Source organism: Pelmatolapia mariae, linkage group LG22, assembly GCF_036321145.2.
Source record: "Pelmatolapia mariae isolate MD_Pm_ZW linkage group LG22, Pm_UMD_F_2, whole genome shotgun sequence".
Lineage (NCBI taxonomy): Eukaryota > Metazoa > Chordata > Actinopteri > Cichliformes > Cichlidae > Pelmatolapia > Pelmatolapia mariae.
This window is the reverse complement of record NC_086245.2, coordinates 25,472,991-25,491,341: the sequence shown is the minus strand read 5'-3', so window position 1 is coordinate 25,491,341 and position 18,351 is coordinate 25,472,991. Positions and strand designations below refer to the sequence as shown.

Below are 18,351 nucleotides of genomic sequence, written 5' to 3'. Positions count from 1 at the left end.
TCATTAGAAGACATAGCATAAATTATCACTGCTATGCAGATGATACGCAGCTCTATCTATCCATGAAGCCAGGTAACACACACCAATTAGTTAAACTGCAGGAATGTCTTAAAGACATAAAGACCTGGATGGCCGCTAACTTTCTGCTTCTTAATTCAGATAAAACTGAGGTTATTGTACTCGGCCCTGAAAATCTTAGAATTATGGTATCTAAGCAGATTCTTACTCTGGATGGCATTACCTTGGCCTCCAGTAATGCTGTGAGGAACCTTGGAGTCATTTTTGACCAGGACATGTCCTTCAATGCACATATTAAACAAATATGTAAGACCGCTTTCTTCCATTTGCGCAACATCTCTAAAATTAGAAATATCCTGTCTCAGAGTGACGCTGAAAAACTAGTTCATGCATTTATTACTTCCAGGCTGGACTACTGTAATTCTTTATTATCAGGATGTCCTAAAACTCGCTGAAAAGTCTTCAGCTAATCCAAAATGCTGCAGCAAGAGTACTAACAGGGACTAGAAAGAGAGAGCATATTTCTCCTGTATTGGCTTCCCTTCACTGGCTTCCTGTTAAATCCAGAATTGAATTCAAAATTCTGCTCCTCACATACAAGGTCTTAAATAACCAGGCCCCATCTTATCTTAATGACCTTGTAGTACCATATCACCCTATTAGAGCACTTCGCTCTCGCACTGCAGGCTTACTTGTTGTTCCTAGAGTATTTAAAAGTAGAATGGGAGGCAGAGCCTTCAGTTTTCAGGCCCCTCTTCTGTGGAACCAGCTTCCAGTTTGGATTCGGGAGACAGACACTATCTCTACTTTCAAGATTAGGCTTAAAACTTTCCTTTTTGCTAAAGCATATAGTTAGGGCTGGACCAGGTGACCCTGAATCCTCCCTTAGTTATGCTGCAATAGACGTAGGCTGCCAGGGATTCCCATGATGCATTGAGTTTTTCCTTTCCAATCACCTTTCTCACTCACTATGTGTTAATAGACCTCTCTGCATCGAATCATATCTGTTATTAACCTCTGTCTCTCTTCCACAGCATGTCTTTATCCTGTTTTCCTTCTTTCACCCCAACCGGTCGCAGCAGATGGCCGCCCCTCCCTGAGCCTGGTTCTGCTGGAGGTTTCTTCCTGTTAAAAGGGAGTTTTTCCTTCCCACTGTTGCCAAAGTGCTTGCTCATAGGGGGTCATATGATTGTTGGGTTTTTCTCTGTATTTATTATTGTGCGATCTATTGTACAATATAAAGCGCCTTGAGGCGACATTTGTTGTGATTTGGCGCTATATAAATAAAATTGAATTGAATTGACTAGTTGTTTGTGTGTGTTTTCATTTTTTGTCTTTTGTTCTCTTCTCACTCTACGTCCTGAGTACTGAGTCGGGATGTAGAGTGAGTACTCAGTACTGTTTTTTTGAGGCAACGAGTTTCCAAACATTTTTTAAGTTATGGGAACTAATTAGACTGTACCTTTTTATGCCTTTACCGACCTCTTGTGGTAAGATGTGATCATGTGTTTGCTTTGCTGAATTATTTGGCAGTTGCTGCCTTTAGGCTGCACTGATTGACTGATTGTCCACCTGCTCCAACTGCTTATGAAACATATGTGCAATTGAATATGGATTGAAACAATGATCATTATTCTGATGACAGCAGAACAGATATTCAAAATGAAATCTCTATTTTCTTTTAAAAACTTTATGCTCATACTTCTACCGCCATGCGGCATCGCCTGTTCTTTGATCAAGCGTTCAGAAACTGAGGAAACCACTGATGAAGGTATCCGTTTAAAAGGTATACTTTGCCTCATTCTCGAGTTATCGCGTGAGAACATTTTCAGAAAACTTGGCCTCTGACTTTTACCTCGAGGTTGAGGAAAATCCTAGTTGTTTCTTTCTTGAGTTATCACATTCACAAGATTTACAGAAATCTAAAAAAAAGTGTTCCAGTAAATATGTTGTTATACTCAGGGGTGCACATAAGTGGTCCGCAGGTGCGCACTCGCTGTCAAAATAAAAGACGCGCACCAGATAAGAAGTTGCAACGCACGTTCGCGCAGGGGCGGATCTAGAGAAATTTTCTTAGGGTGGCAAAGAAATCAAATGGGGTGGCAAATTCAAAGCCTTTTTTTCCCCCAAACACATATGCAGGTGATTACATATGGTTAAAATGATTCAAATGCAGTAAGTATACATGTTTTTCATATAAATATAGTCTATAACTTAATTATTGTCTGTAGTCCACATAATTACACACTTTAGTTACATAAAACATGTGAGTTTTGATGTTATGTACTGTATAGCCTGTATAATAAATAAATATGTAGCCCAATAAGTATAAACTCCAGAGAACTACACAACATGGGGTGGTTCATTTACAAACACAAGTCTAACTTAAGTTTCAGTGTTTTTTGTTAGAAAACAATCACATTGTTACAGCTTAAATTACACAAAATGTCAGAAATCTACACTGTCATGAACAAAAATTTAAACCTAATTTTTCATGATTTGTTGGATAAACCCACTGAGGTCTGAAATACAACTGCCCATTTTTGATTCCTTTTGAGTTTACGTTTGCATTTCATCCTCAAATTGTTTCTTTTTATTTTTTTCTCCTTGCCTTGTTTGGTATCATCCTTTTCTTCTCACTGAATTTAGTTGTTTTTTTTCACTGACATACTGCATTAGTGTTACTGATCTGAAATCACACAAAGAACTTAAAATCCTAGTAGTATTTTTTACTGTAAAAAACCCACAGACATGTTGAGCAAATATAAATTGTACATTTTGTAAACATATACAACTATTTGTCTAAAAATGCAGCCAATACACCTGCCGTTTTTTCATTTTGTACAACCATTTAAAAATATTACTAACTAAAATGAGAGAACAATCAGGTGTCGCAATAAGATGCCCCACAAATGATGTGTGCCAGTAAAAAATAAGTTTGTCCACCAAAAGACAGAGGAGAACAGCACAGGGATAAACCTGCAGGCCTGACAACAGGAGGTGTATCACTCCGCTGGTTTTCTACTTAGTGACAGTGTTTACATTGCAAATGTGCCTTAGTGACATTCATTAGTGCCCTCACTGACACGCAAAACAAAACAACGACTACACAACAGAACAGCTACACAAGACAGCACAACACACTAAGTATACACTCCGCACTAAACGTCACAAATCTCCCACATCTAAAAACTCTCTCTCTCTCTCTCTCACTCGCTCGCTCTGTCTCGCTGCTGTTACCGTCACTCCCAAAACTCTCCCCTCTTCCTAAACAACCAAATCCTACGTGTTGACTTTTTTTTTTAAATTGGTCGACATGGTACATTTTTCCACCAATAGGAAAGAGGTGCCTTTTTTTCCTTTCTTTACTGTTTTCGCGCTGTCCTTAGAAAACGCTTAAAACCCACACACACAAAAACGTGACGACAGTATTTAGAAAAAAGCGTGGCTTATATATATTATCATAACTCTGGATTTACTGGCCTGTAATTAAAATTTAAAAACTTTGAAGTCTGAACTTTCAGTGTGGGCTGAGATAGAGACTCAGCGTGGCTGCAGCTTGTTGCTATGTCAGCTTAAATTAGTCATGTGATTTAGAGGTGCAGCGTGTCCGTGGACCACGGAGGGTTAATAACACTCACCTTCCTTCCATTTCCAGAGTGTAACAACCGACCACCTGTGTTGTTCAAAATGTGCTCTGGCACAATCATAAGCATGGCTTGCTACTGAAAACAAGAAAAAAGCCGTTCCTGCTATGGGCTGAACCATTTGTTAACGGTTGAGGGGCGGGACACTCTGCAATATATTCAGTTTTAGCATTTATATTCACTGTTGACTGTAACTACGCTCAAACTGTTAATGCTATCTTATTTTAATAAACAACACTGTCATATGCAAGACTGGGGTGGCACTTGCCACCCCATGCCACCCTTCTAGATCCGCCCCTGCGTTGCGTACATATAAAAGGGACTGTTTTTGTCCGCTAGAGTGGGATTTTCACGGCATATTCTGCACCACATCTCTGCGCGTTTATCATTTGTTTGAAGCCAGCTAACCTGCTGCAACTACTTTTCCGAGAATACGCGCTTCTTTTGCGGTTCGGACTCCTTCTGACATTTCTTTGGAGGTGGAGGAACACCAAACTAATTGCTTAAAGGAGCTTGCTTCTTCGACATCTTTAAGAGTTCTAAACAAATGTCTGTCCACCTCCAGAAAATCTTATGTAAGCAAACTTCTTATCTAGTGCGCGTCTTTTATTTTGACAGCGAATACGCACCTGCGGACCACTTATGTGCACCCCTGGTTATACTGCAGGAGCATCACAAGCATTTAATATGAAACATTGCCAGCTTGGTGAAAAACACAGGGTGATCCTGAGATTTAATAATGAAACAGCAGCTTCAGATAAGACTTTCTGGTAGCTGAGATCAGCACCGTGTTAAGGACGAACACTTTGACCAGACTTTGTGTGTGTACATTTTTATTCACAAAGTTGTTGAAAGTGGGCAAAATCCATCAGAGTATGGATGACATGTCACAGTAAAAGACACTGAATTTAAACAAATGTGATTAAACAGAAGATTTCCAACAAAGACATAACACAGCCAAAAAAAATAAAAGGGTTAAGTGTTTTTAAAAATTCAAAATGAAGATAAAAAACAACTATTTGTATCAAGTTATGCCACATTTTCTCAAATAAAATAAATACAATAATGTCAAATAGGTATTAATTCAAATAAAAATGTTAGTATAATATATGTAGCAGCCCTTGGCATCAAGAACGACAGAAGAGTCTCTAACGGGTGCAGCCATTTATTTCCTCACCACATACGGCTCATTCTCTGGACATTGAGCACCGTGAAAACTATAAAATAAGAAAAAATTGATACCCGTACAGTCCTTTTGAAGTATAACAATGAGCAATAACAACAATGAGCTTAAGTTAATTCAGGTAAGTTCAAACAAGTAATTCTGAGATATACAGTCACAGATTAAATAAAACAAACAGGGGTTACTTCAAACAGTATCAAGGGGTTACACAGTTCGGTTAAATAAAATATAACAACAGATCACCTCTCATCACATACCTCAGTCCGCTTGCCAAGGGTGCAAACTCCGGTGAACACTTAAACACTTCGGCCCGTTTCTCATGGGGTGCTGCTAGCTTGCATGACACACATGTCTAAGCTAAAAAATAGCACATGGATGTAAGTAACGTAAGTACAGAACAAAAAGGTTTTCAGATGGCTCACAATACAAACGCAGCAACATACCTTACATTAGAAACACACTTATCATACTTATCAAAGTATTATCGTAACTTACATGGAATTTGTACAACTTATTCCTGCCGCACGACAGACCGCTCATACACGTTACGGGGCATGCCTCTGAGCACATCTGTCCTTAGTGCGACTGCGCATACAGTTCCGACAACCCCCGCAAGGATGACTTATGGTACAGATCAGCGGTTCATTACAATAAATAAGAAAATGTTTGGTTTGTAGTGCAACCTTTTGTGTAGGAACACATGAGTAAAAATGTCATTGATCCAGCGTTGATGAATCATATCAAGAAGTCAAAGCCTTTATGCCTTCGACTTTATGGAAGCAGTTTTTTTATCGTTAATTTCTGAACTCTTGTGCTGTTTTTCCCCTAACTCAGTAAGCCGTTGCAGAAATTACAAAATAAGCTAAATAGTGCACGGTTCCTTTTTGTTACCCACTGATCACCGGTTACAAGTTGACTTCTTAAATTAACCTGTTTTATTATTATATCAAACGTCATGTATCTGTTTTTTTCTCAACTCTCTCGCAGATTTCAGACAGGAGAACCAACATTTCACCCTCATTCTTGTTCCACTTTATCTGCTGTATTTGCTTTAAAAGCTTCACCACAATGCCGTGACCCGGATTCGAACCGGGGTTGCTGCGGCCACAACGCAGAGTACTAACCACTATACGATCACAGCTGCTCAGCTGCAGGCTGAACGCCCATGTAGTCAATCACCTCCAATCCACACGAGTCCATTTTAAACCCACTAAGCAGGACTGTACATTTTAAGTTTGACACGTTTAGGTCGTATCAACATTGGAACTACAAACATGTTGTGCTTTTCACTGCCAGTTAGAGTCTGGATCTTGCTTTTTTTTTTCTTCTTATTTCACCGTAAACACTTGAATCTGCGTGTAACAGCTGACCTGTACGATGTGCAGAAGAGCACCAAAATGTATTTACGGTCAGACCACGCGAGGTCCCAGAGTTAATGCGGATACTGTTACTGTGCCACGTGCGTAAATGTGCGCATCGTCGACACAGAGTTTGAGATCGATATAAAGGAAAAGGCACAATAAAGATTGCAGATGATCATTTTCTGAGCAGCCGTGATCGTATAGTGGTTAGTACTGTGCGTTGTGGCCGCAGCAACCCCGGTTCGAATCCGGGTCACGGCAGAGTGGTTGTGATTTCAGTTTGGGGAACTTCACACTTTAAGTGGTGACTTAGACTTGGCATAGAAACTGAACATTTAACAGTGTTTCCTGAAAACCCTCTGCTGTCTGATCATTTCCTGATTACATTTACAATAATTGATTACACAGCAGTGGAGAGTTGACTTTATCACAGTAGATGTCTTTCTGAAAGTGCTGTAACTAAGTTTAAGAATATAATCCACCCACTGTTATCATCTTCAATGCCCTGTACCAACATAGAGCAGAGCAGCTATCTGAACGCTACTCCAACAGAGGTCGATTATCTTGTTAATAATTTTACCTCCTCACTACGTACAACTCTGGATACTGTAGCTCCTGTGAAAACTAAGGCCTCAAATCCGAAGTACCTGACTCCGTGGTATAATTCTCAAACACGTAGCCTAAAGCAGATAACTCGTAAGCTGGAGAGGAAATGGCGTGTCACAAATTTAGAGGATCATCATTTAGCCTGGAGAAATAGTTTGCTGATTTATAAGAAAGCCCTCCGCAAAGCCAGAACATCTTACTATTCGTCACTGATTGAAGAAAATAAGAACAACCCCAGGTTTCTCTTCAGCACTGTAGCCAGGCTGACAAAAAGTCAGAGCTCTACTGAGCCAACAATCCCTTTAACATTAACTAGTAATGACTTCATGAACTTCTTCACTAATAAAATTCTTATCATTAGAGAAAAAATTACCAATAATCATCCCACAGATGTAATATTATCTACAGCTACTCTTAGTACCATTGATGTTAAGTTAGACTCTTTTTCTCCAATTGATCTTTCTGAGTTAACTTCAATAATTAATTCCTCCAAACCATCAACGTGTCTTTTAGACCCCATTCCTACAAAACTGCTCAAAGAAGTCCTGCCATTAATTAATTCTTCGATCTTAAATATGATCAACCTATCTCTAATAATCGGCTATGTACCACAGGCCTTCAAGGTGGCTGTAGTTAAACCCTTACTTAAAAAGCCATCTCTAGACCCAGCTGTCTTAGCTAATTATAGGCCAATCTCCAACCTTCCTTTCATATCAAAAATCCTTGAAAGAGTAGTTGTCAAACAGCTAACAGATCATCTGCAGAGGAATGGCTTATTTGAAGAGTTTCAGTCAGGTTTCAGAGCTCATCACAGCACAGAAACAGCTTTAGTGAAGGTTACAAATGCTCTTCTTATGGCCTCTGACAGTGGACTCATCTCTGTGCTTGTCCTGCTAGACCTCAGTGCTGCGTTCGATACTGTTGATCATAATATCCTATTAGAGCGATTAGAACATGCTGTAGGTATTACAGGTACTGTACTGCAGTGGTTTGTATCATATCTATCTAATAGACTCCAATTTGTTCAAGTAAATGGAGAGTCCTCTTCACACACTAAGGTCAATTATGGTGTTCCACAGGGTTCAGTGCTAGGACCAATTCTATTTACATTATACATGCTTCCCTTAGGCAGCATCATTAGAAGACATAGCATAAATTATCACTGCTATGCAGATGACACGCAGCTCTATCTATCCATGAAGCCAGGTATCACAGACCAATTAGTTAAACTGCAGGAATGTCTTAAAGACATAAAGACCTGGATGGCCGCTAACTTTCTGCTTCTTAATTCAGATAAAACTGAGGTTATTGTACTCGGCCCTGAAAATCTTAGAATTATGGTATCTAAGCAGATTCTTACTCTGGATGGCATTACCTTGGCCTCCAGTAATGCTGTGAGGAACCTTGGAGTCATTTTTGACCAGGACATGTCCTTCAATGCACATATTAAACAAATATGTAAGACCGCTTTCTTCCATTTGCGCAACATCTCTAAAATTAGAAATATCCTGTCTCAGAGTGACGCTGAAAAACTAGTTCATGCATTTATTACTTCCAGGCTGGACTACTGTAATTCTTTATTATCAGGATGTCCTAAAACTCACTGAAAAGCCTTCAGCTAATCCAAAATGCTGCAGCAAGAGTACTGACAGGGACTAGAAAGAGAGAGCATATTTTTCCTGTATTGGCTTCCCTTCACTGGCTTCCTGTTAAATCCAGAATTGAATTCAAAATTCTGCTCCTCACATACAAGGTCTTAAATAACCAGGCCCCATCTTATCTTAATGACCTTGTAGTACCATATCACCCTATTAGAGCACTTCGCTCTCGCACTGCAGGCTTACTTGTTGTTCCTAGAGTATTTAAAAGTAGAATGGGAGGCAGAGCCTTCAGTTTTCAGGCCCCTCTTCTGTGGAACCAGCTTCCAGTTTGGATTCGGGAGACAGACACTATCTCTACTTTCAAGATTAGGCTTAAAACTTTCCTTTTTGCTAAAGCATATAGTTAGGGCTGGACCAGGTGACCCTGAATCCTCCCTTAGTTATGCTGCAATAGACGTAGGCTGCCAGGGATTCCCATGATGCATTGAGTTTTTCCTTTCCAATCACCTTTCTCACTCACTATGTGTTAATAGACCTCTCTGCATCGAATCATATCTGTTATTAACCTCTGTCTCTCTTCCACAGCATGTCTTTATCCTGTTTTCCTTCTTTCACCCCAACCGGTCGCAGCAGATGGCCGCCCCTCCCTGAGCCTGGTTCTGCCGGAGGTTTCTTCCTGTTAAAAGGGAGTTTTTCCTTCCCACTGTTGCCAAAGTGCTTGCTCATAGGGGGTCATATGATTGTTGGGTTTTTCTCTGTATTTATTATTGTGCGATCTATTGTACAATATAAAGCGCCTTGAGGCGACATTTGTTGTGATTTGGCGCTATATAAATAAAATTGAATTGAATTGAATTGAATTGACTAGTTGTTTGTGTGTGTTTTCATTTTTTGTCTTTTGTTCTCTTCTCACTCTACGTCCTGAGTACTGAGTCGGGATGTAGAGTGAGTACTCAGTACTGTTTTTTGAGGCAACGAGTTTCCAAACATTTTTTAAGTTATGGGAACTAATTAGACTGTACCTTTTTATGCCTTTGCCGACCTCTTGTGGTAAGATGTGATCATGTGTTTGCTTTGCTGAATTATTTGGCAGTTGCTGCCTTTAGGCTGCACTGATTGACTGATTGTCCACCTGCTCCAACTGCTTATGAAACATATGTGCAATTGAATAATGATTGAAACAATGATCATTATTCTGATGACAGCAGAACAGATATTCAAAATGAAATCTCTATTTTCTTTTAAAAACTTTATGCTCATACTTCTATCGCCATGCTGCATCGCCTGTTCTTTGATCAAGCGTTCAGAAACTGAGGAAACCACTGATGAAGGTATCCGTTTAAAAGGTATACTTTGCCTCATTCTCGAGTTATCGCGTGAGAACATTTTCAGAAAACTTGACCTCTGACTTTTACCTCGAGGTTGAGGAAAATCCTAGTTGTTTCTTTCTTGAGTTATCACATTCACAAGATTTACAGAAATCTAAAAAAAAGTGTTCCAGTAAATATGTTGTTATACTCAGGGGTGCACATAAGTGGTCCGCAGGTGCGCACTCGCTGTCAAAATAAAAGACGCGCACCAGATAAGAAGTTGCAACGCACGTTCGCGCAGGGGCGGATCTAGAGAAATTTTCTTAGGGTGGCAAAGAAATCAAATGGGGTGGCAAATTCAAAGCCTTTTTTTCCCCCAAACACATATGCAGGTGATTACATATGGTTAAAATGATTCAAATGCAGTAAGTATATACGTTTTTCATATAAATATAGTCTATAACTTAATTATTGTCTGTAGTCCACATAATTACACACTTTAGTTACATAAAACATGTGAGTTTTGATGTTATGTACTGTATAGCCTGTATAATAAATAAATATGTAGCCCAATAACTATAAACTCCAGAGAACTACACAACATGGGGCGGTTCATTTACAAACACAAGTCTAACTTAAGTTTCAGTGTTTTTTGTTAGAAAACAATCACATTGTTACAGCTTAAATTACACAAAATGTCAGAAATCTGCACTGTCATGAACAAAAATTTAAACCTAATTTTTCATGATTTGTTGGATAAACCCACTGAGGTCTGAAATACAACTGCCCATTTTTGATTCCTTTTGAGTTTACGTTTGCATTTCATCCTCAAATTGTTTCTTTTTATTTTTTTCTCCTTGCCTTGTTTGGTATCATCCTTTTCTTCTCACTGAATTTAGTTGTTTTTTTTCACTGACATACTGCATTAGTGTTACTGATCTGAAATCACACAAAGAACTTAAAATCCTAGTAGTATTTTTTACTGTAAAAAACCCACAGACATCTTGAGCAAATATAAATTGTACATTTTGTAAACATATACAACTATTTGTCTAAAAATGCAGCCAATACACCTGCCGTTTTTTCATTTTGTACAACCATTTAAAAATATTACTAACTAAAATGAGAGAACAATCAGGTGTCGCAATAAGATGCCCCACAAATGATGTGTGCCAGTAAAAAATAAGTTTGTCCACCAAAAGACAGAGGAGAACAGCACAGGGATAAACCTGCAGGCCTGACAACAGGAGGTGTATCACTCCGCTGGTTTTCTACTTAGTGACAGTGTTTACATTGCAAATGTGCCTTAGTGACATTCATTAGTGCCCTCACTGACACACAAAACAAAACAACGACTACACAACAGAACAGCTACACAAGACAGCACAACACACTAAGTATACACTCCACACTAAATGTCACAAATCTCCCACATCTAAAAACTCTCTCTCTCTCTCTCACTCGCTCGCTCTGTCTCGCTGCTGTTACCGTCACTCCCAAAACTCTCCCCTCTTCCTAAACAACCAAATCCTACGTGTTGACTTTTTTTTTTAAATTGGTCGACATGGTACATTTTTCCACCAATAGGAAAGAGGTGGCTTTTTTTCCTTTCTTTACTGTTTTCGCGCTGTCCTTAGAAAACGCTTAAAACCCACACACACAAAAACGTGACGACAGTATTTAGAAAAAAGCGTGGCTTATATATATTATCATAACTCTGGATTTACTGGCCTGTAATTAAAATTTAAAAACTTTGAAGTCTGAACTTTCAGTGTGGGCTGAGATAGAGACTCAGCGTGGCTGCAGCTTGTTGCTATGTCAGCTTAAATTAGTCATGTGATTTAGAGGTGCAGCGTGTCCGTGGACCACGGAGGGTTAATAACACTCACCTTCCTTCCATTTCCAGACTGTAACAACCAACCACCTGTGTTGTTCAAAATGTGCTCTGGCACAATCATAAGCATCGCTTGCTACTGAAAACAAGAAAAAAGCCGGTCCTGCTATGGGCTGAACCATTTGTTAACGGTTGAGGGGGGGAACACTCTGCAATATATTCAGTTTTAGCATTTATATTCACTGTTGACTGTAACTACGCTCAAACTGTTAATGCTATCTTATTTTAATAAACAACACTGTCATATGCAAGACTGGGGTGGCACTTGGGGTGGCACGGGATCATTTTAGGATGGCACTTGCCACCCCATGCCACCCTTCTAGATCCGCCCCTGCGTTGCGTACATATAAAAGGGACTGTTTTTGTCTGCTAGAGTGGGATTTTCACGACATATTCTGCACCACATCTCTGCGCGTTTATCATTTGTTTGAAGCCAGCTAACCTGCTGCAACTACTTTTCCGAGAATACGCGCTTCTTTTGCGGTTCGGACTCCTTCTGACATTTCTTTGGAGGTGGAGGAACACCAAACTAATTGCTTAAAGGAGCTTGCTTCTTCGACATCTTTAAGAGTTCTAAACAAATGTCTGTCCACCTCCAGAAAATCTTATGTAAGCAAACTTCTTATCTAGTGCGCGTCTTTTATTTTGACAGCGAATACGCACCTGCGGACCACTTATGTGCACCCCTGGTTATACTGCAGGAGCATCACAAGCATTTAATATGAAACATTGCCAGCTTGGTGAAAAACACAGGGTGATCCTGAGATTTAATAATGAAACAGCAGCTTCAGATAAGACTTTCTGGTAGCTGAGATCAGCACCGTGTTAAGGACGAACACTTTGACCAGACTTTGTGTGTGTACATTTTTATTCACAAAGTTGTTGAAAGTGGGCAAAATCCATCAGAGTATGGATGACATGTCACAGTAAAAGACACTGAATTTAAACAAATGTGATTAAACAGAAGATTTCCAACAAAGACATAACACAGCCAAAAAAAATAAAAGGGTTAAAGTATTTTTAAAAATTCAAAATGAAGATAAAAAACAACTATTTGTATCAAGTTATGCCACATTTTCTCAAATAAAATAAATACAATAATGTCAAATAGGTATTAATTCAAATAAAAATGTTAGTATAATATATAAGACAATGTTTGGTTTGTAGTGCCACCTTTTGTGTAGGAACACATGAGTAAAAATGTCATTGATCCAGCGTTGATGAATCATATCAAGAAGTCAAAGCCTTTATGCCTTCGACTTTATGGAAGCAGTTTTTTTATCGTTAATTTCTGAACTCTTCTGCTGTTTTTCCCTAACTCAGTAAGCCGTTGCAGAAATTACAAAATAAGCTAAATAGTGCACAGCGTGCGGTTCCTTTTTGTTACCCACTGATTACCGGTTACAAGTTGACTTCTTAAATTAACCTGTTTTTATTATTATATCAAACATCATGTATCTGTTTTTTTCTCAACTCTCTCGCAGATTTCAGACAGGAGAACCAACATTTCACCCTCATTCTTGTTCCACTTTATCTGCTGTATTTGCTTTAAAAGCTTCACCACAATGCCGTGACCCGGATTCGAACCGGGGTTGCTGCGGCCACAACGCAGAGTACTAACCACTATACGATCACGGCTGCTCAGCTGCAGGCTGAACGTCCATGTAGTCAATCACCTCCAATCCACACGAGTCCATTTTAAACCCACTAAGCAGGACTGTACATTTTAAGTTTGACACGTTTAGGTCGTATCAACATTGGAACTACAAACATGTTGTGCTTTTCACTGCCAGTTAGAGTCTGGATCTTGCTTTTTTTTTTTTTTTTTTTTTTTCTTCTTATTTCACCGTAAACACTTGAATCTGCGTGTAACAGCTGACCTGTACGATGTGCAGAAGAGCACCAAAATGTATTTACGGTCAGACCACGCGAGGTCCCAGAGTTAATGCGGATACTGTTACTGTGCCACGTGCGTAAATGTGCGCATCGTCGACACAGAGTTTGAGATCGATATAAAGGAAAAGGCACAATAAAGATTGCAGATGATCATTTTCTGAGCAGCCGTGATCGTATAGTGGTTAGTACTCTGCGTTGTGGCCGCAGCAACCCCGGTTCGAATCCGGGTCACGGCAGAGTGGTTGTGATTTCACTTTGGGGAGCTTCACACTTTAAGTGGTGACTAGTTGTTTGTGTGTGTTTTCATTTTTTGTCTTTTGTTCTCTTCTCACTCTACGTCCTGAGTACTGAGTCGGGATGTAGAGTGAGTACTCAGTACTATTTTTTTGAGGCAACGAGTTTCCAAACATTTTTTAAGTTATGGGAACTAATTAGACTGTACCTTTTTATGCCTTTGCCGACCTCTTGTGGTAAGATGTGATCATGTGTTTGCTTTGCTGAATTATTTGGCAGTTGCTGCCTTTAGGCTGCACTGATTGACTGATTGTCCACCTGCTCCAACTGCTTATGAAACATATGTGCAATTGAATAATGATTGAAACAATGATCATTATTCTGATGACAGCACAAAGACAACAGATATTCAAAATGAAATCTCTATTTTCTTTTAAAAACTTTATGCTCATACTTCTACCGCCATGCGGCATCGCCTGTTCTTTGATCAAGCGTTCAGAAACTGAGGAAACCACTGATGAAGGTATCCGTTTAAAAGGTATACTTTGCCTCATTCTCGAGTTATCGCGTGAGAACATTTTCAGAAAACTTGGCCTCTGACTTTTACCTCGAGGTTGAGGAAAATCCTAGTTGTTTCTTTCTTGAGTTATCACATTCACAAGATTTACAGAAATCTAAAAAAAAGTGTTCCAGTAAATATGTTGTTATACTCAGGGGTGCACATAAGTGGTCCGCAGGTGCGCACTCGCTGTCAAAATAAAAAACGCGCACCAGATAAGAAGTTGCAACGCACGTTCGCGCAGGGGCAGATCTAGAGAAATTTTCTTAGGGTGGCAAAGAAATCAAATGGGGTGGCAAATTCAAAGCCTTTTTTTCCCCCAAACACATATGCAGGTGATTACATATGGTTAAAATGATTCAAATGCAGTAAGTATACATGTTTTTCATATAAATATAGTCTATAACTTAATTATTGTCTGTAGTCCACATAATTACACACTTTAGTTACATAAAACATGTGAGTTTTGATGTTATGTACTGTATAGCCTGTATAATAAATAAATATGTAGCCCAATAAGTATAAACTCCAGAGAACTACACAACATGGGGCGGTTCATTTACAAACACAAGTCTAACTTAAGTTTCAGTGTTTTTTGTTAGAAAACAATCACATTGTTACAGCTTAAATTACACAAAATGTCAGAAATCTACACTGTCATGAACAAAAATTTAAACCTAATTTTTCATGATTTGTTGGATAAACCCACTGAGGTCTGAAATACAACTGCCCATTTTTGATTCCTTTTGAGTTTACGTTTGCATTTCATCCTCAAATTGTTTCTTTTTATTTTTTTCTCCTTGCCTTGTTTGGTATCATCCTTTTCTTCTCACTGAATTTAGTTGTTTTTTTTCACTGACATACTGCATTAGTGTTACTGATCTGAAATCACACAAAGAACTTAAAATCCTAGTAGTATTTTTTACTGTAAAAAACCCACAGACATCTTGAGCAAATATAAATTGTACATTTTGTAAACATATACAACTATTTGTCTAAAAATGCAGCCAATACACCTGCCGTTTTTTCATTTTGTACAACCATTTAAAAATATTACTAACTAAAATGAGAGAACAATCAGGTGTCGCAATAAGATGCCCCACAAATGATGTGTGCCAGTAAAAAATAAGTTTGTCCACCAAAAGACAGAAGAGAACAGCACAGGGATAAACCTGCAGGCCTGACAACAGGAGGTGTATCACTCCGCTGGTTTTCTACTTAGTGACAGTGTTTACATTGCAAATGTGCCTTAGTGACATTCATTAGTGCCCTCACTGACACACAAAACAAAACAACGACTACACAACAGAACAGCTACACAAGACAGCACAACACACTAAGTATACACTCCGCACTAAACGTCACAAATCTCCCACATCTAAAAACTCTCTCTCTCTCTCTCACTCGCTCGCTCTGTCTCGCTGCTGTTACCGTCACTCCCAAAACTCTCCCCTCTTCCTAAACAACCATATCCTACGTGTTGACTTTTTTTTTTAAATTGGTCGACATGGTACATTTTTCCACCAATAGGAAAGAGGTGGCTTTTTTTCCTTTCTTTACTGTTTTCGCGCTGTCCTTAGAAAACGCTTAAAACCCACACACACAAAAACGTGACGACAGTATTTAGAAAAAAGCGTGGCTTATATATATTATCATAACTCTGGATTTACTGGCCTGTAATTAAAATTTAAAAACTTTGAAGTCTGAACTTTCAGTGTGGGCTGAAATAGAGACTCAGCGTGGCTGCAGCTTGTTGCTATGTCAGCTTAAATTAGTCATGTGATTTAGAGGTGAGCGTGTCCGTGGACCACGGAGGGTTAATAACACTCACCTTCCTTCCATTTCCAGAGTGTAACAACCGACCACCTGTGTTGTTCAAAATGTGCTCTGGCACAATCATAAGCATCGCTTGCTACTGAAAACAAGAAAAAAGCCGTTCCTGCTATGGGCTGAACCATTTGTTAACGGTTGAGGGGCGGGACACTCTGCAATATATTCAGTTTTAGCATTTATATTCACTGTTGACTGTAACTACGCTCAAACTGTTAATGCTATCTTATTTTAATAAACAACACTGTCATATGCAAGACTGGGGTGGCACTTGGGGTGGCACGGGATCATTTTAGGATGGCACTTGCCACCCCATGCCACCCTTCTAGATCCGCCCCTGCGTTGCGTACATATAAAAGGGACTGTTTTTGTCCGCTAGAGTGGGATTTTCACGGCATATTCTGCACCACATCTCTGCGCGTTTATCATTTGTTTGAAGCCAGCTAACCTGCTGCAACTACTTTTCCGAGAATACGCGCTTCTTTTGCGGTTCGGACTCCTTCTGACATTTCTTTGGAGGTGGAGGAACACCAAACTAATTGCTTAAAGGAGCTTGCTTCTTCGACATCTTTAAGAGTTCTAAACAAATGTCTGTCCACCTCCAGAAAATCTTATGTAAGCAAACTTCTTATCTAGTGCGCGTCTTTTATTTTGACAGCGAATACGCACCTGCGGACCACTTATGTGCACCCCTGGTTATACTGCAGGAGCATCACAAGCATTTAATATGAAACATTGCCAGCTTGGTGAAAAACACAGGGTGATCCTGAGATTTAATAATGAAACAGCAGCTTCAGATAAGACTTTCTGGTAGCTGAGATCAGCACCGTGTTAAGGACGAACACTTTGACCAGACTTTGTGTGTGTACATTTTTATTCACAAAGTTGTTGAAAGTGGGCAAAATCCATCAGAGTATGGATGACATGTCACAGTAAAAGACACTGAATTTAAACAAATGTGATTAAACAGAAGATTTCCAACAAAGACATAACACAGCTAAAAAAAATAAAAGGGTTAAAGTATTTTTAAAAATTCAAAATGAAGATAAAAAACAACTATTTGTATCAAGTTATGCCACATTTTCTCAAATAAAATAAATACAATAATGTCAAATAGGTATTAATTCAAATAAAAATGTTAGTATAATATATGTAGCAGCCCTTGGCATCAAGAACGACAGAAGAGTCTCTAACGGGTGCAGCCATTTATTTCCTCACCACATACGGCTCATTCTCTGGACATTGAGCACCGTGAAAACTATAAAATAAGAAAAAATTGATACCCGTACAGTCCTTTTGAAGTATAACAATGAGCAATAACAACAATGAGCTTAAGTTAATTCAGGTAAGTTCAAACAAGTAATTCTGAGATATACAGTCACAGATTAAATAAAACAAACAGGGGTTACTTCAAACAGTATCAAGGGGTTACACAGTTCGGTTAAATAAAATATAACAACAGATCACCTCTCATCACATACCTCAGTCCGCTTGCCAAGGGTGCAAACTCCGGTGAACACTTAAACACTTCGGCCCGTTTCTCATGGGGTGCTGCTAGCTTGCATGACACACATGTCTAAGCTAAAAAATAGCACATGGATGTAAGTAACGTAAGTACAGAACAAAAAGGTTTTCAGATGGCTCACAATACAAACGCAGCAACATACCTTACATTAGAAACACACTTATCATACTTATCAAAGTATTATCGTAACTTACATGGAATTTGTACAACTTATTCCTGCCGCACGACAGACCGCTCATACACGTTACGGGGCATGCCTCTGAGCACATCTGTCCTTAGTGCGACTGCGCATACAGTTCCGACAACCCCCGCAAGGATGACTTATGGTATAGATCAGCGGTTCATTACAATAAATAAGAAAATGTTTGGTTTGTAGTGCAACCTTTTGTGTAGGAACACATGAGTAAAAATGTCATTGATCCAGCGTTGATGAATCATATCAAGAAGTCAAAGCCTTTATGCCTTCGACTTTATGGAAGCAGTTTTTTTATCGTTAATTTCTGAACTCTTGTGCTGTTTTTCCCTAACTCAGTAAGCCGTTGCAGAAATTACAAAATAAGCTAAATAGTGCACAGCGTGCGGTTCCTTTTTGTTACCCACTGATTACCGGTTACAAGTTGACTTCTTAAATTAACCTGTTTTTATTATTATATCAAACGTCATGTATCTGTTTTTTTCTCAACTCTC

At 39.1% G+C, this 18,351-nt stretch overlaps 2 non-coding genes across 2 annotated transcripts; one reads left to right on the top strand and one right to left on the bottom strand.

The window, feature by feature from the left end:
- Positions 1 to 13,186: 13,186 nt before the first annotated feature.
- Positions 13,187 to 13,258, bottom strand: trnah-gug (transfer RNA histidin (anticodon GUG)). The gene has a single exon. It is a non-coding gene; the product is annotated as a tRNA-His (tRNA).
- Positions 13,259 to 13,680: 422 nt separating this feature from the next.
- Positions 13,681 to 13,752, top strand: trnah-gug (transfer RNA histidin (anticodon GUG)). Its single transcript has one exon. It is a non-coding gene; the product is annotated as a tRNA-His (tRNA).
- The last annotated feature ends 4,599 nt before the right edge of the window (positions 13,753 to 18,351 follow it).